The sequence below is a fragment of the Rattus norvegicus genome, chromosome 4, assembly GCF_021556685.1.
Source record: "Rattus norvegicus strain SHRSP/BbbUtx chromosome 4, alternate assembly SHRSP_T2T, whole genome shotgun sequence".
Lineage (NCBI taxonomy): Eukaryota > Metazoa > Chordata > Mammalia > Rodentia > Muridae > Rattus > Rattus norvegicus.
Window position 1 is genome coordinate 1,139,907 of NC_141537.1, and position 27,954 is coordinate 1,167,860.

At 39.2% G+C, this 27,954-nt stretch overlaps 1 long non-coding RNA gene and 1 pseudogene across 1 annotated transcript; both read left to right on the forward strand.

Moving 5' to 3' along the window:
• The window catches only part of LOC148006206 (polyubiquitin-C-like), a 1,402,189-nt pseudogene that overhangs the window by 1,063,151 nt on the left and 311,084 nt on the right, over window positions 1-27,954 (forward strand).
• On the forward strand, window positions 20,687-25,065 carry LOC147994620 (uncharacterized). The gene is made up of 2 exons (XR_015686265.1): window positions 20,687-20,946; window positions 24,964-25,065. It is a non-coding gene; the product is annotated as an uncharacterized LOC147994620 (long non-coding RNA).

Below are 27,954 nucleotides of genomic sequence, written 5' to 3' on the forward strand. Positions count from 1 at the left end.
AGGACTTCCAGATCTTGGGAGCCAGTATGTAGGGAGCATTTAAATACAACCCCACCAATAACTTTTCCTTATCTGACCAATAACCATCAACATCTTTACCTAATACACAGCCCATACAGATATTTTCAGATCCTAGCACCCATAGCTATGGCTTCTGGTAAAATGTAAGTACATGTCACATTCTTACAAACTCAAGACAAACTGAGCAGATTATCCAGTGTTTTCACAACAGTCCACTATTTAATCTGCAAGAATTTAAGTGTCATCAATAACAATCCAACAGAAAATGCCACTAAACAAAGACAACAGCCATGATATATTATATTCCAAAGTTACAACCATGAATTAAGCTTTAAAAGGAAGTTGCATTACCTTTATATTTTAAGGACTTTTAAAATAAGAGTCTCACTTGGAAATTATGCAAAGTTCATGTTTGACCACTGAGTATTGGCCATGCACCCCCACTGCCCTGGCCTGAGAGGCAACACCATAGTGTTCCTCTTCACTGGGCTAGCTGACCTGTTCCACAGTGCAGCAGAGTGCATGGGTCTCTCCACAAGTAGAGTGAGCTACTCTATCTGAGATTCATGGAAATGCAAGGATACACGGTCCTCAGTGGAGGGCAAACTAGACAAGCACATGGAGAAAGGATGTGGAGGAATAGTTGGAGAAATCAGAGACCAAGACACAAAATTGTGAAAGAGTAATCACTGAGAGTCAGAATGTGACTAATAGAATTTAAATTGTTGCTCTTGTAGAATGAAAAGTAAAGTTGCTAACAGGGTAGAAAACATCTACATCCTGGGAATCCAGGAAGGGTTTGTAAAAGGCCCCAAACATGTGCAGAGATTAAATAGGTCTAAACGGAATCATCAAAGAGATGATTCAGGAAACAGCACACAAAGGAAGTCACAGATGGATCAAATGCTCTGGTTACATTGACCTAATTTCTTAGTATAAGGAACAAGAAATCAGTTTCCAAAAAACACGAAAGATGCTTCATCTAACAATACAAGTCAATATTAGACCTGATTTTTATAGAGCTAATGTGTAGAAGTCAAAGATACTAATTTCTAAAATGACTCTTTGTACATTTAATTTTTGTGCGATGTCTAATAATGACTCACGGAGAATGTGGTATTGGAAAAAAAGTAGAAGAAAGGCATTGGAAAAGGAGTTTTAGGCACAGGTTTGGCTGCAAATTTAGTAAAAGACAATCTAGTCATTTTATATCTATCAAATACTTTTACAGGCTCCAAATGGGTCAAAGACCTTAAGATACAAAAATGAATGTCATGAAGTTAAAACAAGAATATAGTATCAAAGTATTATGACCACTTTTTTAAAGGAAAGGAATATTTCATTTTGTGGAACTTAAACATTTCCTCTAGTATTTGACTTCCGGTGGCCCATCCAAAAGAAATGAAAAAGATATGAATTATAAAAGGATGTTAAATATTTTAAAACTCCAGTGGCTAATAAGATGAAGCTAATTAAGTAAGCAAAGAAAATATTCTGCTGCAAAACCATGCTTGGCCAGCCAGTGATGGAAAGCAAGACAAAAGAAGATTAGTTTCCTGCTATTTTCAAAGAACAAGCACCTACCCAGGTCAAAATCTAGATGCAGACTACTAAAACAAGCAGCTGACTTGGAGTCTACCCACCAGACTGAGCAACAAAGGAACTTAGAAACACCAACAAACATGCACAACAGTTTTTTTTCCCCTCATTTTGACAGATGTTCACTAAGTATTTTCTTAGTGTTCAGCATGGGACACGTACTGTGTACTTCCTTCAGTTACACGTCCCTTGCTTTCTAGAACTTAAATTTCTATCTGTTTAATAATACGAAGTAGGAAATTCAGAAAGGAAAAGCAACATGGTACACAAGTATGCTGAAGAAACTGACCACAAGCAATCAAAAAAAGACTCAAATAGCTCAGGAAGTTATCCCAAGATCTACTGACACAAATCACTAATCTCAAAATTTTCCGATAACATTTAACAGCTAATAAGAGCCCTAGAAAACTTGAAAAACTGATACACATATAAATTATAAATATGTGTCTACAATCACCCTTCCTGGTGGACCGTGTAAGCAGATGATGGCAACCAAGAAAGACTAATTCCAGAAAAGAAATCCAGATGGCCAGATTCTGTTTTTCCTCAACAGGGTCGTTTCTAAAATAACCATTGTTTTTTTTAAATCTGACAAAACAGGAAACAGAAGTAACTGGGATAAAACCAAAATCTAGATCCTTTCTACTCTGTTATATGTCTTTCTTCTCGTTAATGTGTTTCTAAAACAATGATTTTTTTTTTTAATATTTGTGGTTTTATAATTTATTCTACAAGGAAACCAATGGGAAAGACTTGCCAATTTCTTTGGAACTGTAATGCAGGGTAGTAAAACAAATGAAGATCTTGTGATTGTAAAGAGACTAATTTTCCAACAGAGTTACGGAAATATTTTTTCTAAGAAACCAGCTCAGTCAAATGAGGCATTTAGACTCTGGTTACCATAGTGCTTGTGTCTTTCCTTGCGCTGGGGTTCCCTGCTCTGTAGCCTTCCCTTGAAAGTTCTGTTCTCTTGGTGTCATCTCCTGAAAGCCGAGATTAGGTACCATGGTGTCTGCTTTTAAGTTCTAAAAAATACTGAAGAACCTAAACTTTAGTGTCTGCATGGTGACATAAGCCACATCGCTAATAGCTCATCTAGTTAATATGAAAAAATCATGCTTTCACTCCCAACCTAAATTGGGATTGAGTTCCAGGTGAACATCATCCTCCAGTTCCAGTAACCAAAACTATACACTGGTCATTGCTCAGATTTCGATTTTGTTTCGATTCATGTTGTCACTTGTAGAAGTTTGGACCCGGTTCTTCCTCCAAGCCCCATGCTCCCAGAAATAAGACAGAGACTCAAAATATATTAACAAATACCTTGGCCATAGAGCTAGACTCTTCTCTGACAAATTCTAACCCACTTACTCAAATCTACATTCCGCCATGTGGCTCATTACCTGTGCTCAGGAACCACGAGTCTGTCTGGTCACGTTTTCCAGGGCAAATCTCTCCAACCTGGCTCTATCCCAGAATTCTTTCTGCCTCCTGGATGTCCCACCTTCTATTCTACCCTTTCCTATAGGCCATAATTTTTTTTAACTGAAAGGTGATATATCCATACAAATACACAAGATACTCTCTCTACAGTCACTAGCATTCTTAAAGCCTTCAAAGTGCTAATTATTCCAATTCTAATTTTACTTCTAATGCACCAACACCAACACCAACATTCAGAGACCATCCATGGGAGGACTATTGCTTTAAAGAACTTATGTGCACCGGCTTTTCCTTTCAGTTTATTCTGGTAATAATGCCACTCCAGCTGGGTGTTAGTATCAGGATGAAAAGGTGTTCTATGTACACCAGCCTGGCCGGGAACTCATAGAAGTTCACCTGCTAGGATTAAAAGCTTGCTCCACCAAACATGGCTTTGATGAACTGACTCAATCTAACAGCAGCAGAGTCACTTTTCTGTGGCCTTTGGTTTCTTACAATGAAAAACAGGCAACTCGGATACCAGGTTCAGATTGTAGGAGAAGAAAATGAGACAAAAAACTACAATCAGACTTTTGTAATTCTGGTATAAGTAGGTATAAATAGATTTTGAGAGCAGGTTGCTCAGAACAAAGAAACATAGAACACACAAGCTCTCCTGCCTCACTACATAAGCCAGACAAAAGAACAATAGACCAGAAGGTAAGTGTCCCTAGCCTAAAATCAATTCCTTTACATTCAAAAAAATCCCTTTCAGAGCTGAGTCAAAACTATCCAGAACAAAATAAAGTCTTGCTGGTAATCTAGAATTTTCTAGTATTTTCACATAAGAGAAAAACTGACTTTCAAATGAAACTGCAAATGTAGCTATCTTGTCCAGAAAGAACTAAAGAAAAATGCTAAATAAATGCTTCTAATACCAGTAAGTAGTACACACATAAACCTGAAATTTCATTTGCAAAGCAGACTGCCCAGTTGACTCAACTCAATGATACAGAATTATCCAAAACCCAGAAGTTAGTATGTTTACCTACATTAAGGGAGGAGTTATTTGAACAGAAGAGAAAGTCTGAAGACACAGTATAGCAGCAAATTCCCCTTAATGTGCAATAAAAAGATATAGAAAATATCCAGAAACTCTCATCTATGTGAGATAACGGAGTCCTCAATTTAAGATACTCTTCTCTGTATATTTCAACGTACACTAAAGCAGTACTATTCTAATTTTCCTATACCTGTGATAATAAAGGGTAGCCAATTTGAACAAATGAATAAATTTAATTGAGAAAGAACAAAATACTTTCCAAAGAATATATTGTTATCATTTCAGATACACACACAGACACACAGACACACAGACACTCACTCTCTCTCTCTCTCTCTCATGTGTCAATTTTTTTAAACAAACAAGAATACAGATCTTTAAGATCTGTTATACTTCTTACACCCAGGAGACAAAGAAGAAAACAGTATCAACATGCCTTCCAGAGCTCTGATGTCTGGGTGCCCTCAATACTGACATATTGCCTAAACGGAAAAAAAGAGCATTCAAACCCAAACTAATTCTTCTCATTAAAAACATAGTTAGTCAATTTTAAAAAATCACATTTAAGAATAATGTTAACATAATATAGAATATATTATGGACTGAACTCCACCTTAATCGATGAATTTCCATTTCTTCAGTTTTCTGATAGAATGTTCAATCACTTCTAACAATAGCATAGCATTATTTCCTATTCTACATTCTAACCTTCTTCCTTTAAGATTATAATTTTATAAGATAAATCTGATTATACAATTTAGTTATGTGTAGTTTCCCCTATTTAGCTTTGATAAACTCCATTCTGCACAACTCTACAAATTTTACTTAATGAAACAATTACAATGGCTACTACTACCCAATGTTGTTGATAAGTAATAAAACACAAGAAGTTTACAAGGAGTTAGATTAATTCTCACAACACTATAGGGAAAAATTACTATCACCCACAACTTGTATATTAGTAATATAAGTTCAACACCTGGTACGTGCCCAAATTGGAATTTATTTCCAGTCAGTCTGATTTCCAAGCTCTTAAATTATCATACTTGTTGTTATTAAAATCTCGTTGTAATAAAATACCCACCACACCCATCCAAATAGAGCACACAAAACTAACACAGTTCCACTTGGTGAAATTTAATGGGAGAACAAGTCAAGGGAAAGGGCAAGAGAAAGAAGAGAAAAGAATGAAGAGAAGAGAGAGCATGAGGGCAGAAGAAGTCTGCCTTTCATTTGGTATATGACATAACTATTCCCACAAGGAGTTGGGATTTGGACCAAAGGAATACTGGGAAGTAGGGCTGTTGCCATGTCAACAGTTACCAAATGGTGTCGCTGCTCAAGGCAATTCCTGATACCAACAATACTGCTGTTATAATTCAACATATTTCAAAAAGTAGTTCACAAAAAAACAAAAAAAAAAAAACAAAGTCTATACACACAGGGAATTGTTCTTTCATCATTAGCTGTTACTAGTTCTGCCGCATGACTATTATATTTATGGAGATGAAAGTAAATATTATCTCATAAGGAAAATTACTGACTTAGAATAACCAAAGATTGTTAATAAGGATTATTATAACCCAACTATTAGGTTAACATTACTTTATAATAATATTACTTCTAATAATCCCCCTGGTGTTCCAAAATATGATAGTACAGGTCCTAAAACTGCCACCCATTTCTCCTTGTTTCAAGCTCTGGCCGAATCTTTCCTGCACTGTGACAGCCAACTCTGTGAAAAACTGACTCATAAAAGGGCAGTGAAAGAAACAGACTAGAAACCATTAAAAAAAAAAGTCTATTCAGTCCCAAAAAAAAGGACACCTGCCTGGTAAGATAAAGGAGAGAGCAAGCAGTGAAGATCCAGGTAAATATATTTAAAATGCAAATTATACCAGCCCTCAACAAACACCGAGAAGTCAACAAAATGATCTAAGTATTAAAAAGAAAAAACAAGGGGCTGGGGATTTAGCTCAGTGGTAGAGCGCTTACCTAGGAAGCACAAGGCACGGGGTTCGGTCCCCAGCTCCGAAAAAAAGGACCAAAAAAAAAAAAAAAAAGAAAAGAAAAAACAAAACAAACAAACAAAAAATCCCAAAAACCCCAAACCACTCTTTCTCTTCAACAAGGTGGCCAAGTAGCAGATACCAACATGCAGATCTTCATGAAAACCCTAATGGGCAAGACCATTACTCTTGAGATTGAGCCCAGTGACACCATCAATAATGATCCAAGACAGGGAAGGCATCCCACCGACCAGCAGAGCTGATATTTGCTGGCAAACATTTGGAGGATGGCCACAACCTGTCCAACTACAACATCTAGAAAGAGTCCACCTTGCACCTGGTGCTGTGTCTGCACAGTGGCATCATCGAGTCATCCCTTTGTCACCTTGTCCAGAATTACAATTGTGACAAGATGATCTGCCACAAGTGCTACTCATGCCTGCACACAGTGTAGTCAACTGCTACAAGAAGTTCGGCCACTCCAACAACCTGAGCCCCAAAGAAGAAGGTCAAATGAGGCTGGGGCCATACCTGGCCTGTGACCCTGTGACCAAATAAAATCCATTGACAAGGGCAAAAAAAAAAAAAAAAAAAAGAGAGAGGGAGAGAGAGAATGACAAATAAAAATATCAAGCTGGGCACAGGACTTAAACCCTAGCATTAAGAGACAGAGGGCAGGCACATCTCTGTAAGTCTGAAGGCAGCCTGGTCTACAAGGTGAGTTCCAGGACAGCCAGGGCTATACAGAAAACCCTGACTGTAAAACAAAACAAAATTCTGACAATTAGCTTTTCTTTGTAAAACCATTATGACTCTTTAGCATATCCAACAAAAATTCATGTATTGGTGGCAAGAAAATACACTGTTAACTATGAATACTCTATGCTGGTACAGAACACCAGACAAACCCACATTTGGAAAATAGCTGTGTAAGAAATATGGTAAGACACACATTTAAACAACTAACATTATTGGATTTTGTACTAAAAACTGAGATCTTACGAGTAAACTGTAGTGGTTTGGCTTGATGCTGCTTGTATATTATTATTCATATTGGTTCCTCAAGAGGGGTTGCCCCCACCCCACAAGCAGAGCATCATGTACTTAGGTGATGCTATGTGAACCTTCTCTCCACTTTAATAGGTCAATAAATGGTTAGAGCCTATGATTGGGTACTGGATAGGAAAGGTGGGACTGGAGGCTCTGGAGGGGGTGGCAGGTAGAAGGAGAAAAAGAATGAAGGAAGAGGAGAGAAGGAAGCCACTATACACCAGAATCATGTGGCTGGGAGAAACCAGAAGTAGTAAGGAGTCTTAGAATTGGGAAATAAGTTAGTATTGTATTAGATATGGCCAATGTAGGCATATAACTTATAATTAAAATATTTGGATTGTGTGTCTTTTACATGGGCTGTTAGGGTTGGAAATTTTAGTAACAAATTGACAAACCCATGTCTGGCTTAGAACCGAAGTAACCCGATACGGAAATCCACCCCCATCCACTCATTATTAACAACTAGGGCTTCACTCTAAAGCTGCTTCAGGGTGGAAATTAAGCATGAGTCTAAAGGGTATACAGAGAGCTAGCTGAGAGGCTCCCTTCCCAAGTCCCAAGCAAACCTAGGCAACCAGAGGTACCACACCAGTCCTGAGCTGGGACACAAGGTGGCGCCAATCCCACAACATAGTTGGGGTTCCCTGAGTCTGAGAGAAAAAAAAGAAGGACAGGAAGTCAAGGTTGCCTGAGATGAGGCCTTCACAACTGAAAATTAGCAACTGAAAACACAGCAGGTATCTTTCCAAAGCTTTCTCACAGATAACAATGGGCTGATCTAGGCATCTCTCTCCCAAGTCACCCTTCCCATGCACACTTTGATTTCCAACATCCCTCCACTTCTAAACACAGGTAGCAAGACCAGCTCTCTCAACTGCTTACACTGCAGGCTGTGTAAGATCAATACACAGGCTGAAGGCTATACAGGACAGTCAAAAGACCTAAAGGGCTCAAAACACAAAAGCCAAGGGTCTTTGTACAGTCAGCCCCTCCCTACTAGTGAAAGAATCTGAAAGGACCTTAATGTCCTAAATCAAACACCAGAAGGAAACAAAGATAAAAGAAACTTCAGACCAAATATAAGAAATAAAATAGTACCACAGCAATCTTTTCCTCCTTCACTTTTTCCCACATAAGGTGCTATCGAGAATTGAGGAGTTTCTTAAGTAGTGAATATAAAAAGCATTGATTTTGTTTTTAACATTCTTAGCTTGAATATATATGACCAAAGTCTAAGAAATTAAATTTGCAAAGGTATGTTGAAGAAAATTTTTGCATTTTCTATAGGCTAACTCTAAAAGCTGTACCAGGATCCACTCTGACGTAACACTTTACCAGCAAAACTTGTAATTATAAACAGTATGATCTGCTCTCTTTAAGCAAATATCTTGATTGATTAGTATTTAACTTTAACTCAATGAATAAATAAAATAGTTAGATTCAGTCATCACAGAGACAACAACAGTACAATTAATACTGTAATGAAAATGTAGCTCTACCATATGTCTATATAACAAGGAACTATAGTAAGGACTAAAAAGTGCTAATATTGCACATACCCTAAGAGGCATGGACCTGGGCAGGAGAGATAGCTCAGTGGATAAGAGGTCCTGAGTTCAGTTCCCAACAACCACATGGTGGCTCACAACCATCTGTAATGGGATCTGATGCCCTATCCTGATGTGTCTGAAGACAGCTACAGTGTACTCATGTTAATTAATTAATTAATCAATCAATTAATTAATTAGCCATGTTCCCAGAGAAACAAGGTGAATTCATCTAAACCACTATGAAGACAACCAGGCAATCAAGCACAGTGATATTGAAAGAGCGTACCCCAAAACGGGGAGCTGCATCTCTCGCTCTGATCGCGGGGTGGGGTGCAATAACAATGGATGTTTGGAAAAGTTAAAAAACAAGAAAGCTATAGAATTTTCCCCACCAAATTCCCCTACAAAAAGATAAGAAAAACAAAGGGGAATAAACCCAAAACAGTAATTTGGAAAACCCTCCATTTAAAAAGTACTTACAAAGAGGGCCAGAGAAGGCTCGAAAGGTAAATAAATCCCTTTCCTTGAAATCCGAGTTCAGTTCCAGGAACCCATGTAAAAGGAGAGAACTGGAAAAAATACTACTAGAATGGCTTTCCTAACTCCCACACTTTCTCCTGTATAATCCACTCCCTGATTCTTTGCATTCTTGCTACATTCTTGATTGTTACTAGGAATACATGAGACTTGAGTTAAAAAAAACAAAGAAAAACAAGAAGCAAACCCACACACAAATTATACTTAAGCATATTCTATCAGTCTCTATGTCCTCCACACAGAAGTCTTCCCCTCCCCAGACTCTGTTTCTCTTAGGTTCTACTTTTCATTTCCTTTAAGACTTTCCAAGCTGCTCTAACACAGTGTTCTGTAAATAAATGCTGGTGTACTTCTGATGATGCAGAAAGAGCTCATGGCTGCCCAAATATAACATCAGTGTGAGCTGTCTCCACTGGGTAGTGAAAGCAGCCATGTTTCCAGTTGTCTTTGGCTTTCTTTCTGCTGTTTGCCTAGATATGCTGTGCTTTTCCCCAAATCAAATCACCTGTTTTTGTTACATGTGACCTGCTGGCCACCAGCACTTCCTCTAGAACTTGGTACTTGAGCCAGAACGATGTTCCTGAAGTCAATGATAGCAATAGCAAGCCTTAACTGAGCCATCTATAACGTATAGGGCTCGGCCTGGGCACTCTTTCCACTGTTTTGTTTATCCGGTAATCGTGCCTCATTTTCAGATACAGAAATGGAGTGTAAAGGGATTACCTGCCTTAACCAAGAACCCACTCAGCAAGAATGAAAAACCAAACTTCAAGCCCACGCTATCTGACCTCTGACTTCCCTCAAAACATGGGCAACAGCTGAACCTCTAATTCTGCCAGCCAGTTCTTCTGTTCCAGATTTTCATGAAGCTAGAATTATGTGTGCTCAACTGGACATACCTCATAAAATTAGAGGTCTTTAAATATCTGAATTCTTTAGACTGAAAAAATATGACACCATGCCCTTTAAAAGCTTGCAGTCTAGATTTGTTGATGATGTTCTCATAATTCATTAAAAATTTATTACACAATAGACATTGCAATGGATTCGCAATCTTCGTCACATCGTATGAGATAAGAAAATTGAGATTTTGAAATTTTAAGTGGCTTACTCGTGCTCCAACAGATAACAGTAGCTAAATGAAAATCTGAATGGCCCGAAAAGCAACCTCATCCATAAATATAGCTATGCTTCATTAATCCAGCAGGAGGAACAGGGGTTGTAAGCCATCCAGAATTACTGCAAAGTTCTCAGAATTCTTCCGAGAATGAGCATCACACATTATACCACAACATAAAATACTAAATGAAGAGTGGGTTCCACTGAGATGGTATCATTTACTGGTAATAGAATGTCATGTCACACACTGCATGTCTCTTCCTACTGAAATACTATTGTCAAGATTATCCTGGGCAGTAGTGAGTTCTTACTTTCTCAGTGATGGAAAAGGGGGCTATATTCTAAGGCTGCTTTTCTTCTTTGTTTTGGTCATTTTTTTGGCTACTTTTAACTGTCATTTTTACCCAATCTAGAATCACCTGGGAAGAGAGTCTTACTTAGGAATTGTTTCGATCATGTAGGAGTATAGACACGTTTTGGTGGTTGTGGTGGTGGTGGTGGTAGATATCTTGAATTTTTTTTTTTTATCTCAGCACCCAATGACTATCTTACTCTTGGTACCAATTTTTGTTCTAGTCTTATTTGTCTTACTGTCATTACATATCCTGGCAAGATCAACTTAGGGAACAAGGGATTATGGTGGCTTGAATGAGAATGGCTGCCAAAGGTTCATATGTTTGAATACTTAGTAAGAAGTCCTAGCTCATCCTACAACAGATAGAGGCCTTATATCCAAAATATACAAAGAACTCAAGAAGTTAGACCGCAGGGAAACAAATAACCCTATTAAAAATGGGGTTCAGCACTGAACTGAGAATAGGTCCCCTATTGAAGGAATCAGAGAAAGAACTGGAAGAGCTTGAAGGGGCTCGAGACCCCAAAAGTACAACAATGCCAAGCAACCAGAGCTTCCAGAGACTAAGCCACTACCTAAAGACTATACATGGACTGACCCTGGACTCTGACCCCATAGGTAGCAATGAATATCCTAGTAAGAGCACCAGTGGAAGGGGAAGCCCTGGGTCCTGCTAAGACTGAACCCCCAGTGAACTAGTCTATGGGGGGAGGGCGGTAATGGGGGGAGGGTTGGGAGGGGAACACCCATAAGGAAGGGGAGGGGGGAGGGGGATGTTTGCCCGGAAACCGGGAAAGGGAATAACACTCGAAATGTATATAAGAAATACTCAATAAAAAAAAAATGGGGTTCAGAGCTAAACAAAGAATTCACAGCTGAGGAATGCCGAATGGCTGAGAAACACCTAAAGAAATGTTCAACATCGTTAGTCATAAGGGAAATGCAAATCAAAACAACCCTGAGATTTCACCTCACACCAGTGAGAATGGCTAAGATCAAAAACTCAGGTGACAGCAGATGCTGGTGAGGATGTGGAGAAAGAGGAACACTCCTCCATTGTTGGTGGGATTGCAGACTGGTAAAACCATTCTGGAAATCAGTCTGGAGGTTCCTCAGAAAATTGGACATTGAACTGCCTGAGGATCCAGCTCTACCTCTCTTGGGCATATACCCAAAAGATGCCTCAACATATAAAAGAGACACGTGCTCCACTATGTTCATCGCAGCCTTATTTATAATAGCCAGAAGCTGGAAAGAACCCAGATGCCCTTCAACAGAGGAATGGATACAGAAAATGTGGTACATCTACACAATGGAATATTACTCAGCTATCAAAAACAACGAGTTTATGAAATTCGTAGGCAAATGGTTGGAACTGGAAAATATCATCCTGAGTGAGCTAACCCAATCACAGAAAGACATACATGGTATGCACTCATTGATAAGTGGCTATTAGCCCAAATGCTTGAATTACCCTAGATCCCTAGAACAAACGAAACTCAAGACGGATGATCAAAATGTGAATGCTTCACTCCTTCTTTAAATGAGGAAAAAGAATACCCTTGGCAGGGAAGGGAGAGGCAAAGATTAAAACAGAGACTGAAGGAACACCCATTCAGAGCCTCCCCCACATGTGGCCCATACATATACAGCCACCCAATTAGACAAGATGGATGAAGCAAAGAAGTGCAGACCGACAGGAGCCAGATGTAGATCGCTCCTGAGAGACACAGCCAGAATACAGCAAATACAGAGGCGAATGCCAGCAGCAAACCACTGAACTGAGAATAGGTCCCCTGTTGAAGGAATCAGAGAAAGAACTGGAAGAACTTGAAGGGGCTCGAGACCCCAAAAGTACAACAATGCCAAGCAACCAGAGCTTCCAGGGACTAAGCCACTACCTAAAGACTATACATGGACTGACCCTGGACTCTGACCCCATAGGTAGCAATGAATATCCTAGTAAGAGCACCAGTGGAAGGGGAAGCCCTGGGTCCTGCTAAGACTGAACCCCCAGTGAACTAGTCTATGGGGGGAGGGCGGCAATGGGGGGAGGGTTGGGAGGGGAACACCCATAAGAAAGGGGAGGGATGAGGGGGATGTTTGCCCGGAAACCGGGAAAGGGAATAACACTCGAAATGTATATAAGAAATACTCAAGTTAATAAAAAAAAAAAAAAAAAAAAGAAGTCCTAGCTCACTATGGGCAGCACCATTCCCTAGGTTGGGCCCTGAACTATATATACAAGTGAAAAAAGCTAGTAAGTAACTATCCATGCAAATATGCTCTCTTTACTCTTGACTGTGAATATTCGTCAGGCATCTGCCTCAAATTCCTGCAATTCCTATGATTTTCCTGAAATAATGGACTGTTACCTGAAATTGTAAGTCAAATAAACTCTGTGTTTGTCACTATTCTATTGCTACGAGGAGATACCATGACTAAAGCAACTCTTGTAAAAGAAAATTTTTAATTGGGGGCTTGCTTACAGTTTTAGAAAATCAGTACACGTTATCATTGCCAGAAGCAAATAAGAAGGTGCTGGGGCAGTAACTGAGGGCTGTACATCCTAATATATCCCAGAATGATACACTGGACTTTGAAACCTCTAAACCCACTCCTTCAATAACATGCCTCCTCCAATAAGGCCATACCTATTCGCAAAGGCCACACCTCCTAATCCTTCTCAAATAATTCAACTCCCTGATGACTGAGTATTCAAACATATAAGCCTATTGGGGTTCATATACAAAAGAATGTAAATGACTAAACTAAATACTACACCAAGGACTGTGGAGAACCAACCCACTCATTGGACATTCTGTGCATGTGATGGCTTGTACTGGGTAGGGTTTTTCCTAAAAGGAAGAAACACACAATGTAAAGCCATAAAATTATAGGATACCACAAACTGTGGCTTTCCTCTTTGTGAAACATTAACATACTTTAAAAATTCGGTTTTTACAAAAATCACGAGCAACAGAATACTGAGGCAGCCACATGTCCCTCCCTCTATAAGAGGTCTGAAATGGCACTGTTGTTTTTTCCTGATCTTTGAGAAGAAACAATCAGACAATTTCAGTTGGGCTCTATTGAAAAGCCCTCACTGGGATCTAGAGGTGAGGTGGTCTATTCAGATATTTTGATGTTCAGAAGCCTACCTCCAAGAAGAAAACCGGACCAACCAACTTAGCCTCAACACAACCCTTTTCTTCTGGTCAACTTTAAATAGTGGGAGGGAAAAATAAAACAATAAAAGCCTAAAGCATAATAAGGTTATGAGGAGGTAAAGAGCTACTCTATTGATAAAAAACTCCACAAAGGTCCGCTGAGGTTATCCAAAGCTAGAACTGAAACATATAGATTCACTGAATCCCAGACAGTTATATAACACAAGTGTCATGTATTTTACACACTGCAGGGCCCCTAAGAATTGCACCCCAAGCACCATCAACTGTGTCCTGTGTATTGAGGACTTACACATTCTGTTTAAGTAGTTTCTGACTACATGTGTTCTCTACTGTGTGGTGATATTTTGGTACTATCCCTCTAGGACCTTGCCCATCCTACAGGCTTGCCTTCTCTTGGGCATGCTTGAGGTTTTAGGCACAGTCAAAACAATAGGCCATTTCTTTCCATTCCCCCTCTGTACTGTTAAGTCAGCAGTCAGCAGAAGATAAAGCAACTTGGATTGGACTAAAGGTACCTTTGCTGAATTATAATTAATTTTGTTAGGCTTTCCGTTTTAAATTTTCATCGCATTTTTATGTGTATGTATGTGTATACATGTATGGGTGCGGAGGTCAGAGGCCAACTTGTGGGTGGTAGCTCCTTCTACCATATGTGATCCAGGTATTGAATTCAAGTCATCAAGCTCTGTGGCAAAAGCCTTTTGCTGAGCCTTCATGCTGGTCCTCAATTTTTATAATAGTTCTTCATGAGGAAAATGGACTTGACAAACAGATCTTATATTCAAGACTATTATTACTGTTGGCGAACTTTCCCATATTGATGTAAAAGGGTAAAAAAACCCTCCTAAACATTAATGATTGAACAAGGTGAGCATTCAACTAAATGGGTGTCTCCTCAGCTAGGCTTTGAGAAATTAGAAATCTACAGAAATAGCCAACCCCAGGAGTTTAATGTAGGCCTTGTTCTGTCTGAGAACAGAATTTCGACTAGATGTTGACCCTTCACATCATTGTGTTGAACATTGAGCATCCTATTTCCCCAGTCCATCCCTCTCCTGTATTCTGCTGAAATCTGTGGCACTGCTCTGTGTAAGGTGATGCCATTATGGAGCAAGGCGAGTCCGGGATAAGGCATACCCTATCATTGGATGAGAAGGAATGGTAGGTGGGGAAAAGTCTAGGAAGGAGGGAGGAGAAAGAGAGGTGAGGAAAAGCGAGATGGAGACAACAGAGCAGGATGATCCAGGTCCAGGTGGATAGTTTTCCAAAGCATTGTTTAAATTTGGCTTATGAGAAAGGAACAGATTTGTAGAGATAACAGTACTTGTTTGGTTCACATGGTATAAAAGAAACCAGTATGTTTACCTCCCTTTGACTCACTCTTTTTGTTAGCTACATCTTAAAAGGACAAAGTTTTGCATTTTGCCATATATTCATAAGTGTATATTCATCCAAATTACTGGCAGTATTTCATTATTTTTGCCTAAGAAGACGTTGTCTGATTCCTGGCAGCTGTAGTGACTGGTGTTTGCAGGATGCTGGGATTCAGACTGCAGGCCTCATGATCACACAGCAAGTTCTTTCAACCTGGGAAGTATCTGTCTAATCACCAGAGTTATAGTTTATAAGAAGGCGAATATAGATTTAAACATGGACACTAAGGGAGGAGAAACACACATGAAAGAATGACAGGCATGAGAGAAGGGGAGGCAGATGTGGGGAGTTGAGCTGTGTAAAGCAAAGACAGAGTGAGCTGGGGCCAAGAACAGATAATTAGAAAAACTTTTAATTAATTAATTGATTGATTGATTAATTAATTAACTCATTAATGTATTCTGTGTCCATATGTCTATATATGTTAGTGTGTGTATATGGAGACCAGAGGACAAATGAGTGGGGAGGTCGTCCTCCTACACCATGGATTGTAGTGATAGAATTTGGATCCTCATAGGTGATGACAAATTCATTTACCCCTTTTAAAAGTGACAATTTTTATTTGTGTGTGTGTGTGTGTGTGTGTGTGTGTGTGTGTGTGTATGACAGGATTTGTATGTGTGAATGTTGTAGAAATGGTTTAATCCTCACACAGGGTTTCTCCCCTGCCTCTGACCACTTAGTTCCTAGATAAAAGACACTCACAAGCTTTATATTTACATTAATCAGCAAAGGAGCTGGGCAGATATGGATCCTCTTGCTGTTATGTCTGTTTCACAGCCAATAATCCCACTATAAAATTAAATTTCCTATGTGTGGGCTTCTCTTAACTCCAATTAGCCAACCTACCTGACCCATGGAGGCTTCCTCCTCCCTTCACATTCTTTTCCCCTCATGGTTCTTCTCTGATGCCAGAAGTCCTGGAATGCTAAACCCTGTCTCTGTGTCTTCCGCCCAGCTGTTGACTTTTGGCATCTTTATTCACTTATCAGAAATAATTTGGGGAAAATATCACATCTCATCACTTGGGTCTACTTGTGGACTCTTGTCTCTGGGACAATCAGGCCTTGGGGGTCTGCAGTTAGCATTACAATGCAAAGCAACAGACCAAACCTCAAAACAAGGAGGTCAGGGGCATCTGGTAGGAGTCAGGTTTTAGTGTTGGTCCCAGGTATTGAACTGATTACATCTGGCTTGGCGACGCAAGAACCTTTACCCATTGAGCTATCCAATTGGCTCATATCATATCCAAGAAATCATTAACAAATCCACTGTCAAAATATTTACCTATTTTCTTTTTCTAGACTTCAGTAGTTTTGGTCTTATGTTTAAGTCCATTTTAAAATCTATTATGAATTAATATTTATATATAGTGTAAGCTAATGGTCCATCTTTTTTTGCATGTGATATCCCAGTTTCACCAGCTCTCTTCATTTAAAAGACTGTCCCATTGATTTCTTACAGAGAAGCCCCTTTAAATACAGATGTCCCTGGATTGCACTATACCTTAAGGTCCTCAGTTGTAAGTAACTGCCTAAGTAGGAAACTGATGGCTAAGGTAAGGGAGAAAGGTACTGAGAAGAGAGATAAGTGTGGGCCCAAACCCAGCTTCTCTCTCCTTGTCTAAGAGTGGCCCCAGGTTGCTTTCTCTACATTTGTGGCACATTATGTGTTATGTCAAACAACTAAAATGGGCACAACAGTGAACTCATTGTACATTTGTTTTAGTTAACAAATATTTCTTGTAACAATTAAGTGAGGGTAAGGTAGCACTTTGTATCTGTATATGACCACAGCAATGAGACTGAATAAAGTCACTCAAAGCAGTTGCACTTACTTGTTTTGGTTATTGGTTTGTTTGAGATAGGATCTAACTACATAGCTATCTAGCCTCTGTTGGCTTGAACTCAGAATGCTCTTGCCTTAGCTTCTTCCTGTGTTCTGGGATTACAGGTATGATTTACTCTACCTGGCTTGTTCTTTTTATGTCTCCTCCCCACAACACCGCCATTACCACTCCTAGGTAGCCCAAACCAGCCATAACTGTTCAGCCTCAGTCTTCTGAATGTTGAAATTATGGGGGCGTGGGGGGGAAGGCAAGCTTCAGTTTCTTTCATTAATACTTCATATCTTTAGGAGTTACAAATGCCATTAGCTGTATTTGGGAGCATTTTGTCAGGGTGTGATAAATGAGCTCTTTCTTATTTATTGTATAAGTAATTTTCTTAGTAAATATGTGAAATGCCACTTGTGGAAAACCTGATTGTTCCTAATGAAGATAGTTCCTTTGAAAAATATTAAAATTAAGAATCAAATGTGGTAGTCTATGCCAAGACCCAGTCTGAGTCAGTAGGATAATTTTGAGTTCTAGGCCTTCCTTGGCTATAGAAACCCTATGTCAGAAAATCCAAAAAATAAGCAAAATTAAGTAAAGCTTACCAATGCCCACGTAAGCAGACAAAAGGAAGTTTTGATGGGGTGTGAGAGGCCTCTTAACATGTACATTGAAGTCCAGAATGAGCTGCTACTGCTGTGCCCATCAAGAAGGACACATGCTTTAGTAATCCTGTAAGTCAAGAAGCCTATTGTAAACATTCTAAATCCATGCTGCTCTATCATTCCCCTTCCATTGAAGGGAAGCCAGCTGGCTGACTGTTCTGGTATGTTGCATGGAACAGGGCATAGTTATATTTTATAGTCACTGATTGGCTGACATTTAATATTTTTGCCTTAATATTTCTTTACAGTTTTAGCTTACAGAACCTTTCAGTGGTTGAAGCACTTTGGGCAACTTTCATAGAGTCATATGAAAACAAGAAGTAAGAACTGTGTGGTACCATGAAAGAGAGCCTGGTTCCTGGTTGAACTAAGGCTAGAAATCCCGGTGACACTGAAGAGACAGTAGGCATTTCGCCTGACTCCTGGGAAACTAGGCAGATCACAAGCCCACAGCCCTCCATAGATTCATGGCCATCAGTCACAGAAAGGTAATGCCTCAAGTTCCTCCACAGGTAGAGGACATGGCCTGTGGTCTCATAGACTCAAGACATTTCTCCATTTTAATGAGGTACCAAAGGCCTGGAGGCTTAGCCAATAACCTTTCCTTCCTAGATATTTCACCCTTCAAAAGGTACTTAGTCGCAAGTCCACCCTAAGAAGTGGAGTATGGTTTTAATCATTCACTTTTCACCATGCCGATAAATATCGTAAAACCATGGACTGCCTCATTTTATTGGGATTCACCATGGTGAGCCACAGAGAAGGCTTTAGACTACAGAGCCAGCATCTAATCTCCTGCAGAAGGCCTCCCTGCTCTCCCAACCACAGCAACCACCACAACCAAGCCACACCAAGCACCCCCTCACCAAGCAAAGCCTCTCCTCAAAGGACTAGCTAGAGACCCCCTTCTTTCCCCTTCAGCCTGGGACTAGATCCAGTTCCATGGGCCCCAACTCTATTCTCAACTCTTCTGTGGCATTCAGGGGCACCTGGATGCCTAAGAGCATAAGAACCAGAAAGCCCCTGCCTTGTTGCAGGCCCAAGGAACCTTCCCAATCCCTCAGGCAGCTCCAGTGGTCCTGTGCCTCAGACTGCATTTCATCATCCCCAGAGCAGTGTACCTTGACCTCCCACACAACCACTGGTCGATGGGGTAAGTGCAGTCATCTCCCACATCCCGCCTATTGCAGCCTTGCCCTGTGGCAGAGTGGACATGGGACCCACACAAAACTACACTGAGGAATTTTACACTATTTTTAGCTGACTAGTTTAAATCAGTCACATCTGTTCAAAACTCTTTAATTTTAAACCTTGAGGAGACTCTATTCAGAACTTAAATTTAAAACTTAAATAAGAAAAAGACTGCTAAAGACAGGATTAAACAATGGAACCCTCCTTGCTTGACATATTTACATTCAGTTCTCTTTACTCTGGTCACATCACTACCTAATATTCACATATGGCCCCACATGGGGATTTTCTGATCACTAGTCAGTCACATTTCTTGTTAATAGGTGAAGAGATCTGAGGCTCACTGCTCTTGAATATACTCTGTATAATAGCTAAGGTGGCAGTCCTTTGACTAAGATCTGAGCTGAGGTCTTTCATTAGTAAATCCTTTCCATTGTGTCTCTCTGTAGCGGTTGGATGGTGCCTTTAAGTAACTTTATGTTTGTATAGTTTTCAAAGGGATTCTAAGTCTGTTCCAATATGCTTTTTGCTCTGCACTGGCAGGATAGAATCCTGTGATAAATCACTAAAGTGTTTTGAGGACATTCCCCAAATGATGGGCATAATGTGTTGTAGGTTTATGAGTTCATGTCTAATTTACTTTTAAGCTTAAGTTTTTGACATCATCATTGATAGTTTCTCTGTTAATGTTGCAGAATATAGAGAAGTTGTGGGCTGATTTATTTTGTGCATTGTATTTTAGACACTGTTTATCACTGATGCTCACCTGAGATGAGCAAACACCATACAATTAGCTTTGGAAACCCAATCAGCTCAAACAAGGTGATTTTTACCTACAAGTCTAGCTTTATAATTGATGACTTGTCAATACAGAACCATTGCTTCCTAATGAGTCAGCATAGTAAAGAGGACACATTGTAATTGGAAAAGTTGCTTGGAACAGGAAGAAAAACCTCATTTTTTGAACTATGCCTCATCATGTTATTTGTATCCTAATCCATTGCCCTCTTCCCTTTAGACAAAGTCTTATTTAAATATACAGACAAGTCTTGTGGAGTGGGGAACCTCTCTATAGATAAGACCACAGAGACATCAATAAACTATTTCTTTTCTGGTGATCGTTATGGATTAGCAGAAATTTATGCTTTTATACCATGACACCTTATAGAGTATAATCCTATAAATGATTTGTAGTAATTTTCCACATACTACATGTTTTTTTTTACTATCAATGAGGTTCTAATGCTGGAGTTTTTTCCTATACTACTTTTAGGAGAGAATTTGTGATATATATGTTCAGAGTTTGAGTCTGAATTTTCAAAATTTTTTCTATTAAAATGTTTTATTTTATTTTAATAATATGCATGTGCATGTAGTAGCTGCTTGGTGGTGATGGTGGGTATGCACACATGTGAATGAAGGTGCTGGCATCCAGAGAGTGCGTCTGAGCTTTTGGAGCTGAGTCAGGTGGTTGTGAGCTGCTAGATGTTTTTGCTTTGGCCAAACTCTGATCCTCTGCAGGAGTATTATATTCTCTTCTCTACTGAAGCATCTCTTCAGTCCTGGAAAAAACTTTTTTGTTCATTTTCCTTGTTTGTTTTTTGTTTTTTTTTTTTTTTTTTTTTCTTGGAAACAGGTTCTCACTATGTGTTAGTTTTCTGTCTAAGCTCCACTCCCACAATTACTTGGTAATGAAAGAACAAAAGGAAGAACCCCAAATTGGGACTCTCGCTCCAGTCTCCGGATGGCGGCATGCCCCAGGAAGCTCGAGAAGCCATTCATGGTGTAATAACAAGAGGCATCTTTTATTAACGAGATCTCAGGCCGACACCGAGGTCTCGGGCCGACATGCCACGCATCTCACGCAGGAGACAGAGGGCCGATGAACCACGAACCTCTAAAGGTGGGGGTTTATATAGGGAAAGCCATGGAATTTCGCGCGGTTACACAGGATTGGCTAATTCAAATGGTGTAGTTACTTTTGGCACGGAGTTACATCAGGAAAGCATACGTGCAACCTAGCTGCTCAGCAATGTGGGTAGGGATGATCCATCACACTCAGCAGGGGGATGACTCACCTCTAGAGTGAAGGAAGGGGAGGGGGTGGCTCCAAATGATTATGACTAACTTTTTGAAATTTAACTCTTCAGTAACAGCCAGTTATGCCTGGCACTATAAAAGGGGATGCTTGTCCCCTCCTCATTCTCTTACTCTCTTCCTTTCTTGCTTCTTGTTCTCGCCCTGCTTCCCCTCTTCCCCTTTGTCCCTTCTCTCCCCATTCTCCTTCCCCCGTCCCTCCTCATGCTCATGGCCTGTCTTTACTCCTCTCCTCTTCTACTCTTCTCTCATTAAACATTTCCACATGGAACCTTGTTGTCCCATTGTGGTTTGTCTGGACGCGAAATGAGATTTCTACCCCAACATTATGTAGTCCTGGCTGGACTGAAACACTCTTTGCTACCCAATCACATGTACAGTTAATGGCAATTTAATATATTTTCATGATAATATTTGAGTATGTGAAACAGGAGTCTTGTTGGTTTCAGTGAAATATGAACATGTACATATGAATATGCTCTCCATGTTTATGTCAGCTCAATCTAGGCTATAGTCATCATAAAGGAGGGAACCTCGATTGAGAAAATGCTTCCCCATAAGATCAGGTTGTAATCAAGCTTATAGGGTGTTATTTCAGTGATTTATACAGGAGGGCCCAGGCTCTTGTGGGTGTGGCCACCCCTGGCCTGGTGGTCCTGGGCTGTATAAGAAAGCAAGCTGAGGAAGCCAGTAAGCAGCACCACTGGTTGACCACTGTACCAGTTCCTGCTTCTAGGTTGCTACCTTGTTTGGGTTCCTATTCCAAGTTCCTTCAGTGATGGATTACCAAGTGGAAGTGTAAGGCAAATACACTCTTTCCTCTGCAACTTGCTTCAGTGTTTCATCACAGTGATAATAACCCTAACTAGGGCAATGAGTATCAATGCAAGTGTCGAGAAATGTATCACTTGCCTTGTATTTGGTCTTTTAGTAGAAGTTGTCCGGGGTTTAATTTCCGGAAAACTTGATTTGTTTACTTCTAGTTTGTTCTTATTTCTTTTTTTTAAATTAATTTATTTATCTTATGTATGTGAGTATACTGTCACTCTCTTCAGACACACCAGAAGAGGGCATCAGATCTCATTACAGATCTAATCTGAGCTACCATGTGGTTGCTGGGAATTGAACTCAGGACCTCTGAAAGAGCAGTCAGGGCTCTTACCCACTGAGACTTCTCTCCAGCCTCAGTTCTTATTGGTAATATAGAGATCAGTATATTTGGAAGATTCAACTCCAGTTCTCATTCGTTTCGTGTGGTGTTTGTTAAAATTATGGCTGCTCTTCAGCCACTCCTCTGGAGTTGACAGATTATTCTCAGAGAGGAAAGAATCCCATTGGGGAGAAGTAGCAGGTATTTGTAAGTTTTGTTCTCTTCAGATATTTATTTCACTGATTTCCACTACTTAGTAAGTGACTTTGCCTTGGGACAATTTTTTATAGAAAACACAGTTTTAGCTGCTTGTGGGGCTTGCTTGGTTTTGCGTTTTTCCTTAATTATTGACACCAAACCCACAGCCTCTTCAATGACAGGTGAGTGCTGCACCCCTGATGCATACTCATATCTTTCTCAGTGTCAGACTTGATACCCTCCTTGTTACACCATCAATAATGATTTTCTCACTGGCTTTTCACACCAGAAATTTTAGTGAGCATACCGTGCTCTTAAATGAATAATCAAATGAATTGTTATTATTTTTTATTTCTCATTTATTTTTCTTTTATTTGTTCATTTTTTTTATAAGAACTGAGAGTAGGGTTCTGTAGTTGAGGCTGGTCCTGAGTTCATTATATAGATAGGGCTGGCCTTGAACTTCTGATTCTCCTCATTGTACCTCCCAGACACTGAAATTAAAGGTGTAATACACCATACCTGGCTTTAAGTTTGAAGATATATTTTATTATTTGTAGAGAAATGGCCAAAGGACACTGTTCCTAGCTTGCCAGCTTGCAGGCAACCTAGGGTCTTTGTCATTCTAAGCAAACTGAGACAAAGGAAGCAGACTTTCTCAAGCAGAGAATCCTGGTGCTCTGCCAAGTAAGCTGCAAACCTGAGGAAGAGACCTTCCTGTTGCTTTTCCCATGAGAAAGTAACTTTGTTTATAGTTTAATCTACATCTTGATGGGAAGCATGGTGGTGAGCAGAAGCAGAGAGAGCAGACTGGATAAACAACATTCTTTACCTCTCAAAGCTTCCCTCCTGGGACATGCTTCTTCCAGCAAGGCCATACCTCTTAATCCCTTCCAAACAGCACCACCAGCTAGGTGTCTAAATATCAGAGTCTGTGAGGACATTCTCATGCATATGACTACATGTTGTTACATTTAATGACTGCCGCATACACATTTGCAGAATGTTCAAATCATTTGCTGTTAAAAGTACGTGTATAGATTCAGAGTTTCTTTGAACCAGTCATTATGCAATAGGAATTTCTTTGGCTCTTAAGGGATGAAGATTAGCAAATAAGTCTCTTAAGGAGAATTTGTGAGATACATCTGGCAATTCTGTGCTTGATATGGAACACACCATGGAACACCCTGGTACCAGCCTAGAGCAAATTTAAGAGCAAAGTCCACAGAATTAGTAATTTATTCTCAGGGCCTTTTACATAGGCCCCTAAAACATTTAAATTGTCTTTCTCACTCTAGAGACTTAGCTGAAAACGTCCGTGTGTTTTTAGCCATTTTTCATGTATATAATATGTTGTTAATACAAATGTCAGAAAGAGAAACCAAATCAAAAGGCATTTCAAAAACTAGGAATCATGTGTGTGGAAAAAATATGTTTTAAGATTAAAGATTCTTACAAATCTTACCAAAGCTAGTTTGACTTTGATACTGAAGGCTTCATATAATAGTCTTTGATATAATCTTAGAGAATTACAGAAAGCAATGTAAATATTGCATTAATTTATGAAAGTTAATGCAGTGGTGGCCTAACTTGTACCTGGAAAATTTAACTTTGTGCCTCTTTTGATCCAACAATGACTTATCTAGTTAGTCCCTAGGCTGGAAGCTTGAGACATGCCAGGATCTGGTAATCTTGGTGTTGTACAGTACAGTTAAGTGTTGCATTAAGAATGCCAGTCTTTTCTGTCCTCTGACCTTGTCTTCCCTTCTCTGGCCTCATGGCTCTGCTCTTGTCTGCCTGTTTCTACCCAGTCTCCAGGCTCTCACCGCCCCCCAATCCTTCTTACCCCTGATCTCTTGCATGTAATCATTTCTCAAGAGCACATCTTGGCATGGGTCTGCAGTAAGTAATACTCCCTAAATATATTTTGTTTCAACTTCATGTATTAAATTTGTTATCACACTAACAAGTCCCTTATGTAGATCTTTTAATGAAGTTCTTGGGGGTACATTTTGCTTAGTAGACGTATTATATTATGTGTGTTTTCTTGAGTTGTTTGTATGACACAGTTTAAGAGTCATTTTAGGTCAGATGATGAAGGAAATATTTTAATAGATTGTTTAACTAATTAATGGTAACGAGTAAGTTACAGTTGGATTTATTGATGTTTTATCCAAAGAGGATATTAAGTGTAATTCAGGAGCTCATAGATTCCCCATTGACCCCTCTTACAAGTAGAAAGTTGGAAAGTGTTTAAATATGAGACTAAAAGTGTAGGGAGGATGTTCTCTGGACAGACTGCACTGATAAAGCAACCTGAAAAGAACACATTTTGATAAGGTTTACTTGGGATTATACTTTTGTCTTTTGTTAATTGGACATTTGAGTTTTCAACTTTCCCATTTCCCTTGATAAAATATCAATGAAGAGTACGTTATGGTATAAAACTCACTTATTTTTTTTCTCTCCATACAGAATCTCTGCCTACCATGAGGAGGTGTTGTTGGAGGACGAAATCTGAAAATCATGGCTGGGAAAAAGACTGTTTTAATGAATAAAGATATTTACATATCCAGATAATTTTTGTTCACTTTAGTTTACAATATGGCTTCAGGTAGTATATATTTTCACTGTTCAAAAATTATAACCTTTAAAGTTAATTTTACTCTCAAAAATTTTGTTCAGAGGAAGTAGATATTCTTGCACAAAACAATTTAATATATTTTTGTTTATCTCAGCATTTCTAGTAATACTGAGAATTGGGAAAAACATATAAGTATCTAGTACAAAGTGTTATTAGTTAATCATCTGTATATAGCAAAACATTTTCTTTTTATGTTTCTAATTTTTGAAAAATACAAAAAATATAAAAAAATTTACTAATCAGTAAAAGTAAGTTGTTTGCAGTTTGGACAAAGTATACCACTAGTTGTCACCTATAGCTTCACTTTAAAGGCAAACTAATCTTTACTATATTAATCTTGCCAATCCAAGAACTTGGGAGATCTTTCCATCTTCTGAGATCTTCTTCAATTTCTTTCTTCAGAAGCTTGAAGTTCTTATCATACAGGTCTTTCTCTTCCTTGGTTAAAGTCACACTGAGGTATTTTATATTATTTGGGACTATTATGAAGGGTGTCATTTCCCTAATTTCTTTCTCTGCTTGTTTCTCTTTTGTGTAGAGGAAGGCCACTGATTTCTTTGAGTTAATTTTATACCCAGCCACTTTGCTGAAGGTGTTTATCAGGTTTAGTAGTTCTCTGGTGGAGCATTTGGGATCACTTAAGTATACAATCATATTGTCTGCAAATCATGATATTTTGACTTCTTCCTTTCCAATCTGTATCCCTTTGATCTCCTTTTGTTGTCTGATTGCTCTGGCTAGAACTTCAAGAACTATACTGAATAAGTAGGGAGAGAGTGGGCAGCCTTGTCCTCGATTTTAGTGGGATTGCTTCAAGTTGCTCTCCATTTAGTTTAATGCTAGCTACTGGTTTGCTGTATATGGCTTTTACTATCTTTAGGTATGGGTCTTGAATACCTGTTCTTTCCAGGAACTTTATCACGAAGGGGTGTTGTATTTTGTCAAAGTCTTTCTCAGCCTCTAATGAAATGATCATGTGGTTTTTATCTTTCAGTTTGTTTATACAGTGGATTACGTCGATGGTTTTCCGTGTGTTAAACCATCCCTGAATCGCTGTAATGAAGCCTACTTTATCATGACGGATGATTGTTTTGATATGCTCCTGGATTTGGGTTTGCAAGAATTTTATTGAGTATTTTTTGTTGATATTCATAAGGGAAATTGGTCTGAAGTTCTCTTTTTTTGTTGGGTCATTGTATGGTTTTGTTATAAGTGTAATTGTGGCTTCAGAAAAGGAATTCTTTAGTGCTCCACCTGTTTCAATTTCATGGAATAGTTTGGATAGTATTGGTATGAGGTCTTCTATGAAGGTCTGATAGAATTCTGCACTGAACCAATCTGGACCTGGGCTCTTTTTTGTTGGGAGACTTTTAATGACTGCTTCAGATTCAATGCAATCCCCAACAAAATTCCAAGACAATTCTTCATAGAGTTAGACAGAACAATTTGCAAACTCGTCCGGAATAACAAAAAAGCCCAGGGTAGCTAAAACTATCCTCAACAATAAAAAGACTTCCAGGGAAATCATTATCCCTGAACTCAAGCAGTATTACAGAGCAATAGTGATAAAAACTGTATGGTATTGGTATAGAGACAGACAGATAGACCAGTGGAATAGAATTGAAGACCCAGAAATGAACCCACACACCTATGCTCACATGAGTTTTGACAATGGAGCCAAGGAAAAAAGATAGCATTTTCAGCAAATGATGCTAGGTCAAAGGGAGGTAATCATGTAGAAGAATGTAGATCTATCCATTCTTATCACTCTGTACAAAGCTTAAGTCCAAGTGGATCAAGGACCTCCACATCAAACCAGATACACTCAAACTTATAGAAGAAGAAGCGGGGAAAAGCTTCGAACATGTGGGCACTGGAGAAAATTTCCTGAACAAAACACCAATAGCTTATGCTTTAAGATCAAGAATTGACAAATGGGATCTCATAAATCTTCAAACCTTCTGTAAGGTGAAGGACACAGTTGTAAGGGCAAAACAGCAACCAACAGATTGGGAAAAGATGTTTACTAATTCTATGACCTATAGAGGGCTTATATCCAAAATATACAAAGAACTGATGAAATTAGACTGCAGGAGACAAATAACAGTATTAAAAAATAGGGCTCAGAGCTAAACAAAGAATCCACAGCTGAGAATGCTGAATGGCTGAGAAACACCTAAAGAAATGTTCAACATCTTTAGTCATAAGGGAAATGCAAATCAAAACAACCCTGAGATTCTACCTCACACCAGTGACTGGCTAAGATCAAAAACTCAGGTGACAGCAGATGTTGGTGAGGATGTGGAGAAGGAGGAACACTCCTCCATTGTTGGTGGGATTACAGACTGATACAACCATTCTGGAAATCAGTCTGGAGGTTCCTCAGAAAATTGGACATTGAACTACCTTAGGACCCAACTATACCTCTCTGGGCAGATACCCAAAAGATACCCTAACACATAACAAAGATACGTGCTCCACTCTGTTTAAAGCAGCCTCATTTATAGTAGCCAGAAGCTGGAAAGAACCCAGATACCCTTCAACAGAAAATGGATACAAAAAAATGTGGTACATCTACACAATGGAATACTACTGAGCTATGAAAAACAATGACTTTATGAAATTCATAGGCAAATGGATGGAACTGAAAAATATCATCCTGAGTGAGGTAAGCCAATCACAGAAAAACACACATGGTATGTACTCATTGATAACTGGATATTAACCCAAATGTTCGAATTACCCTAGATGCACAGAATACATGAATCTCAAGAAGTATGACCAAAATGCGAATGCTTCACTCCTTCTTAAAAGGGGAACAA